This window comes from Manis javanica, chromosome 10 (genome assembly GCF_040802235.1).
Source record: "Manis javanica isolate MJ-LG chromosome 10, MJ_LKY, whole genome shotgun sequence".
In the NCBI taxonomy this organism is placed as follows: Eukaryota; Metazoa; Chordata; class Mammalia; order Pholidota; family Manidae; genus Manis; species Manis javanica.
In genome coordinates, this window is record NC_133165.1 from 10550802 (window position 1) to 10574794 (window position 23993).

Sequence of the window (23993 nt, forward strand, 5' to 3'; positions counted from 1 at the left end):
ATTTCTGATAGCAAATGGTAGTATCAGAGGACATTTTCTGGAACCAAGTCAGTCATAATTTCTTTAAATAGTGTTTATCTATACCAAACTTGCCAGCTACTTACCAGTGCAGAACGGAAGATAAATGTCCACAATGCAACGACTAAGGCTGAAAGAAGCCAAGCCCTCCAGCGCTCACAGCCCAGTCTTTACGTAGCTCTTTAGAATTCTCATCATCATGTTATAGCTGTGATTTATTAATCCTTCTGGCATTTTTCTTCTTGACAGCTTTTCAGCTGCTGTTACAGCCTCTTGGATGGGTAAGTACGATACACTGTTTTGAAACTGAATCAACTTTTATACGATGAGATTTTGTCTTTGGCACTTTGTCCACTAAAGTGGAAGAACTTGGGTTTAACACTATTCAAGGTTAAACAATAGGGTTCAATTGTTCACGAGAAGTGAAAATGAAAAATTAATTTGGACATGTGACTGCAGTGGGACCTTTCGATATTTTAAATTCAGAGTGGGTTAAAAAATATATGTACCTTACATTATAGTTGTACAGGCAGGCTATAACATTTTACTTCAAATGAAAAAGGTACTTTTAAGACCTGTGTAGTGTCTTCTGAATATTCAACTGTTTTGATTCAGGAGCATTTTTGCTATAATATTTAGAATTTTACACCTTTTAAACTATACATACATTTTCAAATTAATTTGAAATAATAATTAGCTAATGCCATCATTCAAGGTGCTATTTGCCTCTCTATGCATCTTTTACATTTTACTTAATTACTATCAAATTAGATATGTTATATATTATACATATCAAATGTGTGTATAATTTGATACATACAGAACAAAACAGAACAAAACTATTGGGAGGGAGTGGGTGTACACACTGTTTTGATTTATTTTTTGTAATAAAATGTGAAAAGACCAGAAGCATGTAGATCCACATATTAACAATAACTACTAGTCCCATGAGACAGAATAAGAGGCAATTTTCATTTTCTTATTTCTTATATACTTACTATATATATACATATATGAACAGTATATATACAGTTACACAAACACCCAGATTGGTGATCTGCCACAGCTAAACTCTACACAGGTTGTGTTCCTGGAATAGCAAGAAAGAGAGAAACAATTCGAATACTATAGTTCCTTTTGTATAGTAAAAGAAATCAAGTGTTTTAGTTAAATGTGAACAGACACATTTCTTGGTAAGTGAATCCAGATGCAATTAAGGCACATAAAATACTATAGGACTTATCATATTGTCAACTATAAATTTACACAGAAATTTTATTCAGATGGCTAATTATATTTTTAGATCTCTTTACACTCTAATACCTGGGTATTGACATCCTGTATATATAGTTTTATGTCTTAAGTTAGGGAAGATTTTGCTATAGAAACTAGAGTTTAGGTTCATGTTACTTCCTCATGATCTAATTTGATACATTTACTTAAAAATCTTAAGAGGAAGCTAGAGATATATCAGGAGAGAATCCAACTCAAATTTCAGATGTTTTTCACCATTTCTTATCAGGTGGTGAATGATGTTTTTGTCATGATTATTTGAAATTTTGAGATGAACATCTTGAGGTGCATATTTCTGGTTTTGATTAGAAAAGGATCCATAATCTTTAAACACTGATATTTTTTGGTGAAACTTTGAAAAGTGATTGTTTCCTCAACTCTTCAGATGCTCCCTATCATCTTTCTTCATAGAAGTAAAAAAAGGGATTAACTCCTAAACATGTAGGAAAAATGCAACCAAATTGCAACATAAGGTTTTAACCTTGGAAAGCAGCTTGCTTGAGATGCCAGAATTCTTCACCATCTTATTAGATTGTCAGAATATTTGTCTGAAGTATTTTAAACACAGGTTTGGCAATTGCATGGAGATACATAGATAAGAAAGGAATGATGATTTTAGTACTGTGTCTATTCAGTTTCTTACGGAGTCTTTTATTTGATCCAGTCTAACTCAAAACCATCGCCACTTCCACCCAACTTGTTTAAGAGTCAGATAACTGGTGAATAACTAACGGTGAAACAATTAAGTAATGATTAATTTTCATATAGCTTCTTGTTCATTGAAAAGTGGGGTGGAAAAAATCTGGTATAATCTAGATTTTTAAGAAGTAGACCCCTTAATTTCAGTCTCTTCTTTTACAGTATATAATAATGTAAAATATTAGATAATGTCACAAGATCCAGAAAATTTGACTTATGTCACTAGTCTTTATCAGTGACTATCAGAGATCCTTTTAAAGTCAACTAGCATTGACTTTTAAACTTTCAGTAATTTAAGAAATTATTTATGTCAATATTATTAAATTGACATTTCACCAAAAGCACATTTTTCCAAATTAATACATCTTCTTGTTTTCTTTCTGAACTCAAATAAATGAATTAATCTGTGACTGTTGTTACTTCACATATGGTGGGGAAGTTTGGGCCATTATTGATTAATAGTTTTATATATGTGTGTGTATAAAATAACTATATATAAAATTATTAGCTATATGATTAATTTATATTATATGGTTATATATAATTTTATATATGGTACATATGTATCTATTAGATACATATGTACCATATATATATATCATTATCAATATGAATAAAATTCCAGCTTAAACACTCCTTATAAGATATTAAACCAGAGAAAGTAGAGGTCCCAAAAGATAAGTCTGGAGTGACAGAACAAATTTAAAACACTGGATTATTTGGTTTTTGTAACAAATTATTAATGAACAAAGATTAATTTCAGAAAATTATTAGACAAGTCTAATTGTATCAAAATGTAACTACATATAAAGCTTTACAATTTGATTAGGGGCCACAATGCCGAAAAGATCATAAAGATTGTTACATCATATACTTTACACATTGTGAAGTCGATTTTAAAAGAATGACTGATTGTTAAGATGTTCATTTGCCATTGACTATATTGAATCACAATGATAAAGTGTTCATTTGAAGTCATAACGGAAATATTTCAGATTTTTAAAAATCATATATATGGTAAAAATCTATAAAGATGTATTTTTATTCAGGTTTGGGTTTGTTAACATCTTACCGAAGTCAAATTTACAATGTATGTGTGTTATGGAGAACAAATACATGCCCAGATAAGGGAAAAATGAGCATATGCTTACACAGAAGCCTCACTTCCTTAAAGCCTCAAAGTGCCTTGATTCTTTTTTGCTTTCCTCTTTTGTTACTTAAACAAGCTAAGACATACACACACACAATTAGCAAACATGCAATTTCAGAACTCTTTTCAGAGATGAGATGTAATTACATGGTTCTTGCATACTGACCAATGAACTTGATTGCAATTGTTGCATTTTTATTAAATTTCCAGAAAATTAAGAATGATTATATAAGTATTTTGAATAGGAATTAATTATGATTTTCTAAAGAGCAGTGATGAACCTGGCTATACTTGTTGTTTTATATTCCCAAAATTCAAAGAGTAGTAAGAGCCAATTTAGCCAATTGTTACATAGATTACTGAATAAACATTGTGTGATGCGGCTATCAGTGTATGAAATTGTTGTATAGACTTAAAACATGAATTCAACTTCAATGCAGCAGATATGTCTCCATGTGCTTCTTAAGAAACAGAAATAATTAGCAGGAGAAGCCCTGGGGTTAGCAGACAGGAACACAGTGTACATATGTTTTTCATAGGAACACTGTATCTCTCCCACTAAAATAATCCAATTCATTCCGTATACATTAATTAGTGAGGAATCAGCTCCCATCCTTTCATAACCCCCAACACCAACGTGAGGGATGGACATATGACATGGGGACATAGGTCTGTAAAATTAGAGTCTGCCATACTAGTCCTGACAGATTAGTTTATGTGAAAAATCCAAGTTAGGTCATTGCTATTGTTCCTATTTGTTATTCTGAGGGAACAGAGTAAATCAAAGCTAAGATATGATAGAAACAGTTTCTATGTCATGGTTTGAGACCTAGAATCTTTTCAGCAACATCAGCCAGTATATACACTTTTGAAAAAATGCATCTTATTTTCAGATTGATTCTTGATAAATCCACTTGCAAATACAGACTTAGGGATATAAAATATTTTGAGACTTCCAGGTCGTTCTTTGAGGTGGCCTTGACATTAGTATGTTGGCTGAATGCAAATGCTTGTTGTGTGACCAAGATCTAGACTTTCCACAAAATCTGTTAAAGTAGCAGAAAATGAGTCATTTAGATACATATTTTTACAATGCAAGTGTGTTTTTATGTGTCTGCATTTGTGCTTAATTTTTTAGGAGTTGTGTTTAAATTTAAGTTTATTTCTAAGACCCTATAGAAAAATGATGTTTTCAATATTTTGTTGGCATCTAAAAATGGGCCTCAACTTCAGATATTTAACAGTTCTGAGAACACTGGCTTTGTTTTTCAGTGTCTTTTAGGGTCTTTGGAGAAGCTGCATGCATAGTTTTATATGACCTGCAGAGGTTTTGACTGTCCCCTTTTTTTATTTTACACCCTGCTTGTTTCCTGGTGTGCATAATGAACAGTGCCCTCCCTTCTGCTACCAGCCTTATTGCTCTAGTTCCTGAGTTCACCGAGAGGAGAAGAAAACTACTACTAAATGATGACTACAAAGTATTAAAATGCTCACCCACCCATAAGATTCTTCTATTTACTTTGCTTGTTATTTATGTTGATATTTGCTTAAACTAAGATGTATGCTCTTTACATAAGGGGTGATTTAGAAACACTATGGAAATAAATATTATCCATAGTTCTTTCTTTCATTGAATCACATGAAATTAATATCTAGGGTGATGATTCTACCCACACTAAATGCTATAACATCTTTGCATCTGCTTTTTAAAATATATGATAGGAGATGCACTGAAGCATGGTATGTTGCATAATACCAGTAGGATGGACCTGGACAACTGAGCATATAGTTTGGACCCTCTGGTAGGCCCCATTCCTTTGTTTTTTTAAGTCAAACTTATGTTATCAAATGCCTTATGTTCATTTTAAGACAAAAACACAATCCCCATTTGGTAATATTTAAGTGACTAACTCAATGTAACAATCAAAGGCTGAACCTAATTTAAAGTTAAATATTTCCCCTACCTCCTTAGTGAGCTTGTACATGGCACAGTAGACATCATTCTTCTCTATTTTGCAATCCACTATTTGCACTCTAATATTTTCACCAAGGATTCTTCAGTGTCCGTGATCAAAGTAGAAGAGAGAGGAGAGGAAAGTAGATAAGAATGTTAAAATGTTATAATGTCATTCCTTCTGGGCCAAAGCATTGCTCATGTTGAAGTTTCTTTTTCTTGGGGAGTGTTTCTGTGGCTACTTTGTGGCTGGCCCCCTTCTTCCAGAGGGGCAGGGCCTCTCTCACTGTTTTTCCTAACTGACCTTCAGATGTGGAGGTGGTGTATGCCAGCAGCCTTGGGGGATGGATATCCTTTTGGACAAGTTGCCTTTTAAAATGACCTCAGGCTGGGGCTCTTCTTGCTAGATTCACACACCAGGCATCACGTTCTTGCACTTTTGACCCACCAACAGGGCAGGTGGTATGATTTTGCACCTGCAGCCTTCTGCTCTTTCCGCTTTGCCTTTCTGAAATAGAGTGAAGAACCACTTCACAGCGTCACACCTCTTTCAGCGACATGTATCATGTCATGATTGGTCTGTTAAAGTTCCTCTCACTAATTTGGGATTAGTTTTATCCTCCACTTTTGAAGTGTGGGTGTAAGAGGAATTACGGAGGAGGACAGGGTGTACACTTTACTGTTCAGCTCTCCCCAAAGAAATCTTTAAATAGTCTATCTTTATTTTCCACTTCTCAACCATCTGTGGCTTTGATGTGATTTGGGGGTTTCACTTTAGTTATCAACTTGAATTTCTATAAACGATCTGTCTATTTTATATCCGTGACTAGGTGAAGATTTTATTTTAACATGCTGTTATTTTAATTTATATTTCAAAATCCTGTTTCATCTTTTAGAATTTTCTTAAACTAATGAGTGCGTTAAGGTCATGAACCATGTCTTTCATCCCTTTTGTTCTCCCTATTGTTCCTGGCATATGTAAGTCATTCATTTTTGTTGTAACAATGACTGAGTCAGACTTTCAAAGAGACAGCAGAGTTGGAAGCTACATCATGATGGGGAATAACTAAATCATAGCCGGAAGCTATAAATGTTGGTATTAATTAGGTCTAATTGGATTAGTACTTCAAAGGAAAGATAACATACAAAACACTTTGGTAGCTTAAAATGTCACAAATTCTTTGATATTCCTCCCATCAGACCAAGTGTATGTCCACTCCCTGTGGACTTAGGTGGCCTTTGTGACTTCCTCAGTGAAGTAATTACAGAAGAAGTGATGTCGCATTATTTGTCTGAGCTTGATTTTAAAAGGCTATGTAGTTTTTATAGATCTCTCTTGGGGCGCTTGTTTTGAAATGCTTCAGCAACCTAGAAATCTAGGTATCCTGAGGAACACCATGTAGGTAGATAAAACAAGAAAGTTGGAAAAGGAAACATCTAATTTTTAGGTCAGATTTAGAGGAAATACAAAGCAGTTGGGATTTGCTTGGGACACACACACACCCAGTTTCTCATTTTCAAATTAAGATATGGATTCCAGCCAAAGATCAAATTCAAGATGAGCCTTTGTTAAGAATAAAGAGCTCAGGTCGTGTTTTGATAGGCCCTATCAAAGAGACAAAAAGCCTTCAAAGCATGTTAAAATGGGGCGTTGCAGATAGTCTTCAGTAAGCAATAGGGTCTATAAGAATTTTAAGTATTTTCCCAGTAATAGCCTTAAAAGGAGCCCAAGATAAAAAAGAACTTTCCCAAAAGATATGTGTGATTATGTATTTTCTCTGATAGAAAGAATTACAAATCAATTCATGAAAAACCAGCATAGCTTTAAAGATATTTTAGCAGATGGGACCGAAAGAACAGACAGTATGCAATTAAAAGGTCACATAAGCTCAGAATGTCCCTGGACAGGAAACGGGCTGAGAGAGCAGTTAGCTGCAAACATGAATGATTTCTTATGTAAAGGGAAGGATGGCTCTGAAAGCACAGTCAAGCCCTGGAAGGCAGACCCGAGAGCTCTGGAAAAGCATTCCCAGGCAGTAAGACTAAGCCATGTTCTAGAAACTGGCAATATGTGCCCAGGTGGATTTCAGAAATACTATGAATCAGTGACTCTTCATCCCATTTTTATCTGGAATGGGAATATATGCAGCAGCCATCCTTCACCTGAGCCACCATTATATGTTGGTTGTAGGGTGGGAAGACAACTTCTATTTTCAGCCCAGAGGTCTCAGACTAAGAGAAACAGGACTGAAGGAGCTGTTTACACCCAAAGAGCCTCATATGTATGTGGACTTGATTTAGACCCCCAGCTGTTTAAACTTGGACCTGAGTCTGATCCTACAAATATATGACATATCTGGGGGTCTTGAGATGGAGTGTGTGTTCAATGTGGAAAGAATGTAAATGCTTTGTGGCAAGAAGGTGGACTGTGTCTCCAAGTTCTTTGATACCATCAATTCAAGAGGCAGGGCCCCTATGTACATTCTCCTTGAACCTAGACAGGACATTGGAACTGCCTTGTAAAATGTATGCAGTGTTTTGCATGTGCATATATGCAAATATAATATATATGTATATGCATATATAAAATATATGCACTGTGCCACTTCAGATAAAAATTCATGTAGATTCTGTCAGTCTTTCTTGGGATTAGCTTCTCTGGAAGACCATCCATCAGCCACCATATAAAAAACCCCAGTGAGGCCACTATGTAGAGAAACCATTCTGTTCCTACATAGACGCCACCATTGTGATGACATTCCATAGTTGTGACTACCAAAAAAAAATGTCTCTGGACATTTCCAAATAGCCTCTGGGGGCCAAATCACTCCTGGTTGAGTAGCACTGGTTTAGATAAATTTTAGGAAAGAATGATAAGAGGGGAAAAAAAGATCCTAGGAAAGAAAAAATTATAAAACTATAATTCAAGTAGGCAAAAATTTATATTAAGTCTCCTAATAATAAACCATGAAGAAGACATACTACTGGAACAAGTATATTCTAGAATTAGACGTTCTGTTTGCAAAATCATCAAAATGTCTATGCTGTCCATACTTTTGTAAATATGTAGAATTAGAGTTCTATGAAGTTATGGGGCTACTGAGCACCTGACTAATGGTGTTACTTGTTTCTGGTATTTTTATGCCTCTGATGTCATGATTCAGTTGATTTTTCATGTTATTTTATATTGCTTCAATTAAAATACAACCTTTTATAAACTAACAGCTTTCTAAGAGGTAAGTTTTATCCCTTAGAAAACCCCATAATTTTGCATTTGGGGCTTTTAAAAATACTTATCCAGAAGCAATTACTAACTGAGACTCATGGGATATGCTGTGCATTTCTGACAGCATAATCCACCTCTTCAAATTTTGATGATAATTGCAGAGTAACTTGCAATTCAGAAAGGACACACTATGAGAACTTTCAGTCATAAGAAAAGGACAAAAGGTTAGTTAGGGTTTGTAGTGAAGGGACATTAGATTTTAATAAAAATCTTTGTTTCCTCCTACAGAATGAATATTTTAAACTATTGACATTATATTCCTCATTTCTGATTTTTATTGAATCCATGTTCTTACATAAGTCACTTAAGAATGGGCTCTGTGTAGTTTGTCATAATCTGTTAGATTTATTTCAAACCTTTCTTTCTGAACAAGGGTTGCTGTGATAATTACCATTACTAGTTTTCTTTTTAAAAATGTAGTCCTGAGGAGGGTGGTTAGCGAATAAGTTGCTTTTGTTCGCAAAAAGAATAGAATAGAAGAATAGAGTGAATAAGTTGCTTTTGTTTCTATTCTGGAGCCAGTGATGATGTCGTAGTTTCCTAACAATTCTGTTTCAAATGATGGCTGTCATGAGCAGTGAAATAACCATGGGAGGATTAGTGCGAATCCATCATCACTATAGGACACTGAATAATCTCTCACCAGAACATTGCAAACGGCTCGGAATGTAGTATATACTGCTGGGAGGTGAGAAGCATTAACTGTGTATTTATTAGATAAGGAATTCCTCCACATTCTCAATACTAACATAATGTTGTATCTACTAGAAGTCTAGGTAAGCTAGTGCATCATCATATTCTGGGCTTCACTTTCTACTGTACAAGACATTATCTTTTTCTTGGTAATTGGTAATGTCACTATTACAAGGCATATATCTGTCATTAGATGACAGTTACCCCTTATCAGAGGAATAGGACATCCGTTGCACAGAGCATTTCAAATAGATTAAATCCATTTTTTCTCTTTTTTACAAACTTAACATAGTGCAATGACATATACATTGATTTGTAAACTATTCATAACTTGTAGATGGGTTTTCTACCTTCATTTTTCAGGAAGTAAAGGAATTGTAAAGCTGGATAGATTTGACATGCCAGTGCATTCACCCTTCTGTAACTGCTTTTCATTTCAATGTTACTGTGTTTTTTTGCAAAGGCAAGATGTTAAATGAGATGAGATAATTTATATTTTGTCACATTTGCTTTCAAAGATTAATGTACACCAACAAGAGGAATCAAAAAGGTAATATTAGGTAGAGCCAACTTATGAAGCAGAGGCAATAAGTTACTTTACAAAAGCAAAATTAGATTGCATGTTTATCAAAATAGCTTCTTAATTTTCATGTTTATCTAATTTCATTTGGCACATATTGTCCTATTTAGTGTCTATACATACCTCGTTCTAGTAGGTTGATGATGGTTTAAAAATGTCATTGGCAATTAGGAGTCAGTTTACTTCCTTTATTTCAGAAAACCAGTATATATTTTTTTCCATCATGACAACAACTGAAATACAGTATACTAACACATTCTGTTGTCATCTACCAAAAACAATAGGTTTCAGATTATAAATGAATCAATTAACTTTAGGTATATACATTGAAAGAAAGAAGTAACACAATACCTAGTTTTGTTCACTGTTTCTTTATTGAGAAGCACATTTAAACCACTTAATTTGAAAACATGTTTTTATAAAAGACCAGCATGCTCTCTTTGGAAATTTAGGTGTCATTACGAGTAAATATTAAGCATTCATAAGCCAGAATAACATCTCAACACCAATGTAAAGACATGGATATGTGTACAATAAGTACTGATTAGGAAAATAAGTGAACACAATAATAATACCTGAGAGCCTGTTTTGAAATGGGGCAGATTTGAGAATGAAACCGAAATCTGTGGTTTTGTGGTTCTGTGATTTTCATTTACTTCTTCAATGCCTTCAGGTGCACATATATCCCCAAAAGGAACAAAGTCAATTCTGTATAAGGTTTGTGTGTGGTTGAACATCTCCAAATCAATTAAAACTTTATTGTTATTAATATTATTATATTTGCATAAAATAGAGGGGCTTTGTAGAAATTATGATTTACAAGATTTCATTCAAATGAGATAAATTTTCATACAACTTATGATGGAATTCTTACAACTTCACAGTCATTCCTTAAATTTGCAATATGACATAAAAGAATCTTCATAATGATCATTTTTTGTTCACTTTTGTTTGCAGCTATCTTATTCTAATTCATGTCATATCTGTGTTATTTTAATAGATTCTCAAATAATGCCGTTCTTTCTCCTTCCTGCTTTTCTTCCTCCTCCTTCCCTCCCTTTTTCCATTATTTCCTCCCACTCCCCCTCTTTTCTGCATATTTAATGAGGACTTAACATGTGTCGGATGCAGAATTAGGCACTGCAAATATTAACACTGAGAACAATGGGACACTGTCCCCAAGGTCCAACCCCCTCATAGAAGCAGAAAAATGAAGACAAACAGGAATGAAATAGTAACCTATGCAATGGGGGGGGGGGGGAAACAGTGAAAGGAGCAAGCTGATTATGTATTTTCTCTGTTTTCACTTTGTTACCTGTTTTTTTCCATGCCTGGAATAGAAACTGTTGCTCCATTCAGTGGATGTCTACCAGGTTTATTTTTCTAATAGAAATTCAGTTCTGTAGCTCCATATTTGAAATTTCTCCACTGCTCACAGTGACTCATATGATACAGTGCAACCTACTTACTGTGTGTATCTTCCTCAACTCGCTTCTACCAGTGTTTTAAGTTACTTTGTATGCCAAAAAGATCGTTGCTTTTCATTGACTTGTTTTCCTTGTATTTTATTCTCTCGATCGGTCACAGATTACAGTAGATCACAGTACTTTTGACAAAGTAAGCCTCAGTGGCTTAGTGGATGAATGAACAAATGATAAAATGAATAAACAAACAGGTGACCGACGAACTGAATGATTGCCTGACGGAATGAGGACCATATAACATTTTTCCTGGTGTTCTCTCTGACTAGAACTTTTCTGTTCTTCCTGTATCTATGTATGTATATTTCCCAAGCTTCAGTTTCCTGTTATTTTATATGCCTCTGATCAATTCAGTTGATATTATCATCCTAGTAAATTGTTTATGTTAAACATTTTTCCATGAAATTCTTTTTGACATTCTTTATGACAATGTTTCATTGTGCCTTTTCTATGCACTCTTAGACTAACAACATGTAGAAAAAAATTATAAAAACAATGTACAATTTTTAAGTACATTTATATCAGGGGCTTAGATATATTTCAACATTTAAAAGAAAAGTTTATCTCAGTACATTGACTGATTAAAGAATTAAAATTACTGCCTCTGTAGATACCAAAACATATTTATTAAATTCAACACACATTTTTTTCTTTTTTTGGTGAACAAATATTTATTTTTTTAATATTTGTTATTGGTATAGCTGATATAGAATATTACATTGGTTTCAAATATACAACATAGTGATTTGATAGTTTTATACATTAAGTCCTCTCTACAACTAGTCTGTCAACATAGATGTTACAGAACTATTGACTATGTTCTCTATGATGTATTTTCATCCACCTGACAAATTTATATTATGATTGAGATTTTGTGCCTATTTATCTCTTTCGCCTATTTCATCCACCCATCCTAAACCTCCCCCATGGCAACCACCAGTCACTTCTCAGGGTCTGTGAGTCTACTGCTATTTTGTTCATTTTGTTTTGTTTTGTTTTTATATTCCACATGTAAGTGAAATCATACGTTGTCTTTCTCCACCAGGGTTATTTCACTTAGCATAATACTTTCACAGTCTATTCAAGTTGTTGCAAATAGCAGGATTTCTTTCTTTTTTATAGCTGAATAATATTCTATTGTGTATATGTACCAGCTCTTTATTCATTCATCTACTGATGGACACTTAGGTTACTTTCATATTTTGGCTATTATAAGTAGTGCAGCAATAAACATATGGATCCATATCTCTCTTTGAATCAGAGATTTTGTTTTCCTCAGGTAAATTCCTAGAAATTGAGTTACTGGGTTGTATATTATTTCTATTTTTACTGTTTTGAGGAACTTCTGTTCTGCTTGCCACAGTGGCTGCACCAATTGACATTTCTACCAACAGTGTAGGAGGATTCCCATTTCTCCACATCCTTGCCAATATTTGTTATTTCTGGTCTTTTACATAGTGGCCATTCTGACTGGTGGTTTTGATTTGCATTTCTGTGATGATTAGTGATGTTGAACATCTTTTCATGTGTCTTCTGGCCATCTGTATGTCTTCTTTGGAAAAAATGTCTATTCAGGTTGTCTGCCTATTTTTTAATTTGGTTGGTTGTTTTATTTTGTTTTTTGTTTTGGTATTGAGTCCTACTGTCCCTTGTATATATTGGATGTCAACACCTTATTGGAAAAATCATTTGTGAATATAGTCTCCCATCCTGTAGGATGCCTTTTTGTTCTTTTGATGGTGTCCTTTGCTGTACAGAAGATTTTTAATTTGATGTAGCCCCACTTATTTATTATTGCTTTTCTTTCCCTTGCCCAGGGAGATGTGTCCAGAAAAAATGACTCATGTTTATGTTCATGAGATTTTTGCCTGTGTTTTCTTCTAAGAGTTTTATGGTTTAATATCTTATATTTATGTCTTTAATCCATTTGGAGTCTACTTTTGTGTTACAGTATTGGGAATAATCCAGTTTCATTCTCTTGCATATAGTTATCCAGTTTTCCCAACACCAGTTATTGTAGAGACTGTCTTTTCCCATTGTATATTCATGGATCCCTTTTCATCTTTTAACTGACCATACATGTATGGGCTTATTTCTGGGTTCACTGTTCTGTTCCACTGATCTAGGGGTCTGTTCTTGTGCCAGTATCATACTGTTTTGATTACTGTAGCTTTTTGTATGATAGCTTGAAGCGAAGCCAGGGAACTTTGTTTTTTTTTTCCTCAAGATTGCTTTGATTACTTGGGATCTTTTGCGGTTCTCATATCAATTTTAGGATTATTTGTTCTACTTCATTAAAAAATGCCATTTGTGTTTTGATAGGGATTGCACTGACTCTGTAAATTGCTTTGGGCAGGATGGCTATTTTGACAGTACTAATTCTTCCTATCAGTGAGCATGAGATAGATTTCCATTTATTTGTGTCTTCTTCAATTTATTGCATCAGTGTCTTATAGTTTTCAGAGTACAGGTCTTTCACCTCCTTAGTTAGGTTTATTCCTAAATATTTTATACTTTTTGATACAATTTTAAATTGAACTGTTTTCCTGAATTCTCTCTGCTAGTTTTTTGTTAGGGTATATAGAAATGCAACAGATTTCTGTATATTGATTTTGTATCTTGTGACTTTTCTGAATCCAATTATTAGTTCTAATAGTTTTTTGTGGAATCTTTAGGGTTTCCTGTATATAGTATTATGTCATCTGCCAATAATGACAGTTTTATTTCTTCCTTTTCAATTTGGATGCCTTTTATCTCTTTATCTTTTCTGATTGCTGTGGCTAGGACCTCCAGTATTACATCCTTGTCTTGTTCTTGATCTTATAAGAAAAAGTTTTCAGTTTTTCACCACTGAATATAATGTTAGTTGTGGGTTTGTCATATATGGCCTTTATTATGTTGAGGTATGTGCCTTCTATACCCATATTGCTGAGATTTTTTATAATGAATGGTTGTTGAATTTGTAAAGATGCTTTTTCAGCATCTTTTGAGATGATATTATGGTTTATATCTTTCCACTTGTTAATGTGGTATATCACATGATCAATTTATGAATATTATACCATCCTTAAACCCCTGGAATAAATCCCATTTGGTGGTGATGGATGATCCCTTTGATGTATTTTTTAATTTGGTTTGCTAATTTTTTTTGAGGATTTTTGCATTATGTTCATCAGGGATATTGGTATATAATTTTCTTTTTTTGTATTGTCATTCTGTGATTTTGGAATGAGAGTGATGCGGGCTTCATAGAATGAGTTTGAAGTATTCCATCCTTTACTATTTTTTTGTAATACTTTAAGAAGGATGGATATTAGCTCTTCTTTAAATGTTTGGTAGAATTTGTGAAAAACATCTTGTTCTGGACTTTTGTTTATTGGTAGGTTTTGATTACCATTTCAATTTCATTACTGATAACTGGTCTGTTCAGATTTTCTGTTTCTTCCTAGGTCAGTCTTTGAAGATTGTTACATCCTAGGAATTTGTCCATTTCTTCTAGGTTGTCTCATCCTTTGGCATGTAATTTTTCATAGAATTCTCTTATACTTTTTTGAATTTCTTTAGTGTCAGTTGCAATTTCTCCTTTTTCATTTCTGATTTTATTTATTTGTGTCCTTGCTCTTTATTTCTTGATAAGTCTGGCAAAGGGTTTATCTATTTTATTGATATTCTTGAAGAATCAGCTGTTGGTTTCATTGATTTTTTTTCCATTGTTTTCTTCTGTATTTTATTTATTTCTGCTCTGATCTTTATTATGTCCCTCCTCCTATTAACTTTGGACTTAGTTCTTTTACTAATTCTTTCAGTTGTGACATTAGTTGTTTATTTGGGATTGTTCTTATTTCTTGAGGTAGGTCTGTATATTACTATGTACTTCCCTCTTAGAACTGCTTTTGCTGCATCCCACATATTTGGGACTGTTGTGTTCCTGTTTACATTTTTTTCACTGTATCATTTGATTTCCTCTTTAATCAATGAGGAAATTGATCCATTGGTTATTTAGAAGCATGTTGTTTAGTCTTCATGTGTTTGCAAGGTTTGTTTTTTTTTTTGGTTTTCTTCATGTAATTGATTTCTAGTTTCATACTATTGTGGTCTAAAAAGATGCTTGATACAATTTAAATCTTTTTAAATTTATTGAGGCATTTCCTGTGTTCTAATATGTGATCTGTTCTGGAGAACATTCCATGTGCTCTTAAGAAAAATGTGCATCCTGCTGCTTTTGTGTGGAATGATCTATATATATACATCTGTTAAATCCATCTGGCCTAATTTGTTGTTCAGTGCCTCTCTTTCTTATTGATTTTCTGTCTGGATGATTTATCTATTGATGTAAGTGGGGTGTTAAAATCCTACAACATGATTGTATTGCAGCCTATTTCTCCCTTTTGTTCTGTTAGTATTTGTTTTATGTATTTAGATGATTTTATATTGGGTGCATAGATATTTAAAATTGTTTTATCACCTTGTTGGACTGATTCCTTTATCATTATGGAAAGTCCTCTATTTCTTGTTTCTTTGTTTTGAAGTCTATTTTGTCTTATATAGTACAACTACTTCTGCTTTTCTCTCTCTTTTATTTGCATGAAATATCTTTTCCATCCCTTCACTTGCAGTCTGTGTATGTCTTTAGGTCTGAAATGAGTCTGTTGTAGACTGTTTCTTTATCTGTCTGCCACCCTACCTTCTGATTGGTGCATTCAGTCCATTTACATTGAAGGTAGTTATTGATAGGTATTTATTATTGCCACTTTATTAATTGTTTTCTGTGTTTTTGTAGTTCTTCTCTGTTCCGTTCTTCCTATCTACTACTTTTTTTCTTGTTATTTGAGGACTTTACTTCGTGTAATGCTCGGATTCCTACTTTTTATTTTTTGTTTTTTGTTTATTATAGGCTTTAGCTTTGTGGTTATCATAAGGTTTATAGATAGTTTCCTAAGTATATAACAGTCTGCATTCAGTTGATGGTCCCTCTATTTCAAACACAATCTAAAAGTACTATTTTCTTCTTCCTCTTCTTTACTTTATGTATAAGATGTCACAGTCTACATCTTTTTTCTATCCCTTGACTGATTTTGTATATAGTTGATATCATTACATTTTTTTTAACTTCTTCCTTACTTAGTAATTGGCCTACTACCTATATGGTAGGTTTATTTTTACCAAGTAAAAATATTTAGACTTAAGATAATTTCCATCTGTAGAAGTCCTTTTAGCATATCCTGTAAGGACCGTTTAGTGGTGGTGAAGTCTTTTAACCTACATTTATCTGGGAAAATGTTAATATCTCTTTAAATTCTGAAGGATAACCCTGCTGGGTAGAGAATTCTTGGTTGTGGTTTCTTCCCTTTCAATATGTTGAATATTTCATGCCACTCCCTTCTGGCCTGTAATGTTTCTGCAGAAAAATGTGCTGACATGGAGTTTCCTTTGTAGTTAACTGCCTTTCTCTTCCTACTTTTAAAATTCTCTCTTTATCTTTAATCTTTGCCACTTTAATTATTATATATTTATGTTGTCTTCCTGGGGTTTATCTTGTCAGGGTTTCTCTGTGCTTCCAGGACCTGGATGTCTGATTCTTTCCCCAGACGTGGGAAGTTTTCAGCTATTATTTCTTCAAAGAGGCTTTCTACGCCTATGTTTCTCTTTTCTCCTCCTGTGATCCCTATTAGGCTAATATTGTTTTGTTTGGAGATGGTACATAGCTCTCTTAGCATCTTCTCATTTTTTAGAAATTCTTTTTCTCTCTTCCCCAGATTGGTTACTTTTCTGTTTGGTGTCTTCCATCACACTGATTCTTTCCTCTACCTGGAGCAGTCTACTATTATTTTTCCTGTATTGTAGTTTTCATTTTAGTTACTGTATTCTTTAGCTCTCAGTGGCTCTTTTTCATATTTTCTATGTCTTTGTTGAAGTTCTTGCTGAAATAATCAATTCTTTTTCCCAGTTCAGTGAGTGTCTTTATGATTGTTACTTTGAATTCTTTATCAAGAAGATTACTAAACTCTGTTTCATTTAGCCCTTTTTCTGTGTTTTATCTTGTTCTTTTGTTTGGAACATGGTTCTTTGCCTCCTCATTGTGTCTGGCTTTCTGTGTTTCTTCATTTCTATTGGATAGATCAGCTATGTCTCTTGGCCTTGAAAGTAATGGCTTTATGAAGTGGGCATCCTATGGTGCCCTGAAGTTCCACTCTTTGCTCACAGTTCCTGGTTCTTTTTTGTGGCTGAGCTGCAGTTGCAGTTGTGCTGTGAGTGGGCCTGCCTTTCTGCCTGTCTGCCTTCAGTGGTTGATTCCCACAGCTCACCTTTGTGTACCTTTTGTGTGACATGAGGCACTTCTGCTGGGATTCACTGTGGGTAGGAGTGCCCTCTACCTGCTTGTCAGCAATAGCAGACCACTGCTGGGTCAAGTGCGCTGGGTGGGGTGCACACACTGTGGGATGCTGGGTTTAAGCTAATGGGGCAGGTGGAGAGTTTAGAGCTGGCTCATGGAAGCATCTGGCCTGTTGAGTTGAGGGAGGGCTGGGAGAGCTGGGAAAGTGGGGAGGGCTACTGTGGGGGCTGAACCCCCAGTGAGGGAGCTGCAGAGTTTCAGAGCTGGCTCCTGCAAGCACCTGACCCTTGTGCTGAGGGAGCCAGGAAAGCTGGGAAAGTGTCGTCTTCCCTCCACCTGCCAGTGAGCAAAGTCAGACCCACTGCTGGCTGAGCAGATCAATGGGGCAAGTATACAGGGAATATCACTGTTGGGCTCAGGCGCCAGCAGGGAAGATACAACATTTTGGAGCTGGTTCCTTCAGGCAGCCAACTAGTTGGGCTGAGGAAGGACTGGGAAAACGTTGTTTCTTTGCCCTTCTACTTTGGAGGAAGCTCCCGGTGGCCCATGCCCCTCTGGCATACTTCCTGTTGCTGGTAAATCTTCCACACTGCTGCCTCTATGTTGGGTCTCAGTGGGACTGACAAAGAGCACCCATCCTTTACAAGCAACAGGAGTCTTGGTCCCCCAGACTGCTCCGACTCTGCCAGCTGCCCAGCCCAATGGAATGTGGGCTTATATTCCCAGAGCAGATCCCAGGGCTGAGTGTGCAGGCTTCCTGCGCACTTATCCCCTCCCTGTTCTGTTCCTCTCCCTCCTGCTTGTGGGCTGGGATGGGGGAAGGGCTTGGGTCCTGAGAAGTCATGTCTCTGTCATAGGTCAGTGTGGTCTTCTCTTCTTCACCACGTATAGATGGTCTGTTCGGAAGACTTCCGGTCATGTTCAGGGTCATTTCAAATAGTCGTTTCAACTATTTGCCGTAGTTGCTTTCTTGCTGTGTATGTGGGAGGAGGTTTTCACCTTGTGCGCCTACTCCACCATCCTCTCCTTCAATCTCTAATGCATACATTTTCAAATAAAAACGTCATAGTAAATAGTAGGAGAAATATATTTTCTTAAACTTATAAGGAGGATCTATCAAAACCAAACATCATACTTAATGCTGAAGCGCTAGAGACATTAGCATTGAAGTGAGAACCTGAACAAAGAGACCAAAAGTTTGCATCTTTTAAAAAAATCCTGGTGTAATTGGATAAATAATTTTAACAATGAATCTCAATAAAAAATTGTGAAATACCTTAATAATATCTATTTCATATCGATGATTATTAGGTAAATTTTGTAATATGAAACTAGAAAGGAATCTAAACATATGTAAGAGAAAAGAATACTACTTCAGGTACATTGATATCATGTAATAATGCATAGTCATTAAAAAAAAGCTGTTTATTTGGAAAATTGTCCTAGTTATTAAATTAAATGGTAGAAAAATATAAATTATATTACAAATTTTGTGGGTGATAATGTGTGTTTATGTGTTTTACATACATATTTAGTCCTTTGCATATGTAAAAGGAGTTAACTAGATTCATACATATAAATCTGAAAAATGTCCCTGATATGTGAACAAAGTTAAAGACAAATAACATGTGTGTATGTTTGCATATTAGCTTGGATTAGCTTTTTCTTTTCCAAATTATCTTTACATTATCCATTTCATACCTTTAGTCAATATGTTGATAAAACTATCCTAAAGCTTTAGAGTCACACACACATATGTGTCTGTGTGTGTGTCTATATATATATATACCCCAAATTTATATATGTGTGTGTGCACATATATGTATGTATACACATTCACCTTTATGATGGAAATACGAGCCTTTACAATTCCATAAATATTATAGATTTAATAGGTGTTACCCCTTGTAAGTCATTGGCCATAACAAATGCAATTATTATGTCTTAACCCAAGATGAATTAAATTTTTCAGAATAAAATGGTATATCCTCAAAAGGTAGGACCAACTTAACACTTGTTGGTTGAAATGTTTGACAGGTGTTTGAACATATTGTCATTTGGGAGGACAAAAAAGAACCAATTCATCAAAATTCACAATACTCACAGAGGGAGTTGTACAGTCCAATAGCTACCTTTATATTAAATCTAGTCATTAAAAAAATCATTTAAGCCATCTGTTGCACATAAGGAGACACTTGTTAATGTCAACACTGTTATCTTTAATAGAAGCAGAACTGCCGATTGTAACGTCATGAATGCCACTATGTGTGTATGTGTGTGTTTTCTGGTTTTACAGTATTTGAGTGGAACAATTTCACAATAATTAAATGAAAAGTTGCTCTACAGAGATTTTCAGAATAAAGAATTGACAATTATGGATGGACTGAACTGTTGCACTGCTAACCTTCTTAACAAAATTAATTTCCATAAAACAATTTTATCAATGCTCTTTATTACTCTCATGGTGGGAGGGTGCCTTTTCAGTTTCTGACTTAATGGCTGTAGATCAATAGATGCTGGGTTGAAGAAAACCCAGCATAGGGAGGGGAATCAAAGGGAAAATATTGTCCACAGCTGGCAGCTACCTTTTATGTGTAAACTCGATGGAACTTTCCTTCTTAATAATTGGATACAAGAAGCTGCATACTCCACTGCTGTTTCCTTCAAAATTAAGTTTGATATTGTAGCTAGAAGGTGATAATCTGAAAAAAAAAACAGTGTACTAAGCCCAGTTTTAATGATTAATGCTCAAAGAAATCCAGTTTTTCTAAAGTCATAATTTTGTCATGAGTCACAGTCACATTAGATGACACAGAAAACTTTAACTGGTTCTTAACTCATAATACGTTGGATACAACCCAGGTGACTCTTGCATCCCCCAAATGACTCACTTATCCTGTGCTGATAATATACAACCTAGAGTATTGAATTCACTCAGGTTTAAATAGTTTGGCTTTTGACGTGTACATACTATAAAGATTTTTAATTTTTAATTTTTTATGGCTAGGAATTGCGTTCTTCATGGATCAAAAACTGGTAAAAATCTTAATTTTGAAATACACTTTTTTTCTTATTCCATCATTTTATTTTTTCTTGAATTAAAGAAGTATATGTTTTAAATTTATGTATTTCAAACATTTAAATGTTAAAACATTGGGTATTTTTCAATATATAATATGTTTTTAAGTTTTCTAATTCTTCAAATGTTTCTTCTTCTACAATCTTAAGTCTAACTTTTCTCGAGTGGGTGAAAGAGGGAACTGCCACAGATTTGGACTCTAAAGGACCTCATTTCATAAATAGGTACTTATGTAATATGAGAAACTACCTCTAGTATATGACAATATATCAAAATAGAAACTCATTTAAAACTAGTGTCTGTTCCCAGGACAGGGCAGGCTTCATGGGCATGTGACCTATGAAGTCCAACAGGGCCTCACACTTAGAACCGTGTTCTTGATTTATGGCCCTGCTGGTGCTGTCTGAAGTTCTTAATAAGTTTTCACAAGGGGCCCCACATTTTCATTTTGTGCTGCGCCATCCAAATCATTTATCTGGCCCTTACACAGAATGATAAATACATGAAAAATGTCAAACTATCTGTGTTTGCATAATTAATCTGATTCTCATATATGTTATTAACTGTGTGTGCATAATTAATAATCTGATTCTCATATTTGTTATTGCCAATGTGTAACATATGCTGGATATATAAAATATAATAACCAAAGGATAGTTCTGTCAAATTAGAGATTTGAGGGCACAAAAGGTCTAGTATTTTTGTTCTTCCTTCTTGTCATTTGGAAATCCCAGGGTGCTCCATGGTTTGGGAAATAAAAGGGCTGGTACCTGAAACAGATTATATTGCATGGAAAATTAATATTATTAGAAATAGCATAGAATGATGAAAGTTCTTTTCTCATTTGCTGGACATTTCCACATAGACAACCATGTAGACATGCCAAAACCCAACTTAGTGTCCTCATATTAAAGTTTACCAACTTTACACATATTAATTCTCTCTTTCAAATTCCCTGACTTTCAGTAAAATCACACTTCTCTATTTACCCCAATATCTAATAAGACACAAAATACTTGAGTTTTCCCTCACATTTCATTCTTTTTAATCCCTTTACATCTATGTGTTCATTATCTCATGCTTCAATCATTATAATAAACACAGAGATGGATTCAATGATTCTTGCCTCTTTTCCATTTCCATTTTTCCTACTATACTAATATTCCTTTAAATGAACTTTAATCACAGCATCATATATTGAAAGGAAATTCTAGCTAATTCCTTAGTCGTAGATTATACCCCAGCTTGATCCTCACAAATTTTATTCAGATATATTGGCTCATCTCACTGATAGGACATAAAAACCCTACATTTCTGTCTTTCATACTATTTCCCTTATCTGGAATTCCTTTCACCCTCCTAAACCCATCCTAAATACCTTCTTTTTCAGAGGCCCAACATATTCCCAATTCTCTTTTGAACCCTCCCTTCTTGCTTTCCTTTGAGGTATGGCAATTCTTAGTAAAATGAAACAATCCACTCTAGCTATTTTAAACAGATAGATAAATACAGGTATAGGTAGATGATGTAGATACAGAAATATAGATATTAGGGAGTTTCCAGAATCGTGGAAGGCCAAAGCATCAGGGTTTGGAGCATGTGTTGGCAGGAACAATGTTTTAAAAACATTGAGACGGTTTCGTAAAAGGCAACAATTTCCTATCTGAGCCCCCAACAAACCCCAGAACCACACTTAAGTTCTCTCATGTTTGAATCTAGAGGACATGTTCTGTAAGAAAGGTTTAAATTCCTAATTCTGCTTATAATTTAAGAAGGTGGAGCAAAAGCACAAGAAGTTACTGGAACAAGTGGCTGCTCATTGTGAATAAGGGAACACAAAACACGAAACACTTCTCACTCCGGTGATGTACTTCTCGCATGTGTGTCTATTCTGTTATTCCTAAAAGCATTTAAGTCTTAGAAGTAATCTTTCATGTGCTGTGCTCCTTCCTAAAGACCTGGATTCAAAATCTGTTCTGTTAGTGTGTCTTTGGACAAGGAAATTGTTCAATTTTGCCAATCAAGTTTATTCACCAAAAAAGTTGGGTAATAAAATCTGTCTCAGGCTGGTGGTTACAACTGAAGGGAATAGTGATCAGTACAAATATTAGGTACCTTATAACCTTAGTCTCTTGTTTTTCTTTCTTTTTTATATAGTGTACAAATATTTATGAATAGATGAGATGATGGGCACATAAAGTTTTCTGAAATGGTTCTATTTTCTGTTCTGTGGGCTCATTAATAAAAATTACAGAATTATTTGGAAGTTAGTTGTAGTAGACGTATGTTTATTGTCTGTAGTATAAAATCTCCTTTCTAATCGTACTCAGCCTTCCTATTTTGTGTTGTGGCAGAAAGTAAGACCCGTCTTATATAAAAGAACCAAGAGGGTCACTTCCCGCACAGCAGAGGCCTGACACTTAGCTGGGCAAGTTGTTCTGCCCCCAGCAGGGTGACACTTGTTCTCCAAGCACATAGAGGAGTTATTCAATGAAAGAATAATAACTTTCTCACAGTTTCTTTTAAAAAATGAAATGGACAATTCAAGCAGAACACTTCTAACGTAACACTCTTAGCACTTGACTACCATTCGAACTCAATAAAATGAACTCGTTATTGTCGTGTTGTTTTGCTGTTATTGTCATGGAAGGTCCTGTTTACTGTGGAAGTCATGAAGTCCCTTGGGGTGGTTTGGCCAAACTGTTATTACCTAGTGCGTTTTCTTCTGGAGTTTCTTTGCTACTTGTTTTTTCTACTGTCAGCCATCAATGTGAAAACTCCTGATGCTTAAACATTATCTTAAGTTAGACAAGTGTTAGATTCTGTAGTTACCAAGCCAAGAACTGTGAGAAATATACCGGAGAAGTTTACCTTTGAAATGAAGAGTTTTGGGTTACTGCTAAATTAACTAATTAGCTACTAGATTAGCACGTCATTAGCTGAACTGTATGGATTTTGTACTTTGAACCAGTTAATCTGTCCATGACCAAAATGGATAGAAGACACCAAAGAATACAATAGCACAGCTTGGCCTCTATTTAAAATCCTGTAATGTTCATATCTCCTATGGACAATTTATTTTATTTAAATTTTATTAAGGTTCTTGAGAAGACCTTCTCTTATACTTTGTAAGTTTAGGTCTGTCATTTGCTGGTTGTACATTATTGAAAAAGCCCCCTAATAACAATGATGCTCGATTTTCTCAGTTGTGAAAAGGCAAAATAATATTTTCTGAATAAGATGTTTTTGGGTAAGGATTATATTAGATGTTATAGATAATGTTTTAAGAAATATTAGTTTTCTAACCAAAATAAGTTAAAGTCTTAACATTATTCTTATTGTTGAATCAGGCTAAACTAAAGTTATAGTCATTCAGATTCTAGTTTAATCAAAGCATCCCTCTCACTTCTGTCTCTGTGGATATAG

General features: G+C 34.6%; 1 protein-coding gene across 6 annotated transcripts in view; it reads left to right on the forward strand.

Moving 5' to 3' along the window:
* The window catches only part of MGAT4C (MGAT4 family member C), a 777100-nt gene that overhangs the window by 206988 nt on the left and 546119 nt on the right, over positions 1 to 23993 (forward strand). For 4 of the 6 annotated variants that reach the window (XM_073214769.1, XM_073214768.1, XM_073214772.1 and 1 more), the window contains one exon: positions 268 to 299. The exons of the other annotated variants lie outside the window; for them this stretch is intronic. The gene's annotated coding sequence lies outside the window, so the exon portion shown is untranslated. The remainder of the gene's footprint in view (positions 1 to 267; positions 300 to 23993) is intronic. 6 annotated transcript variants of the gene reach the window in all.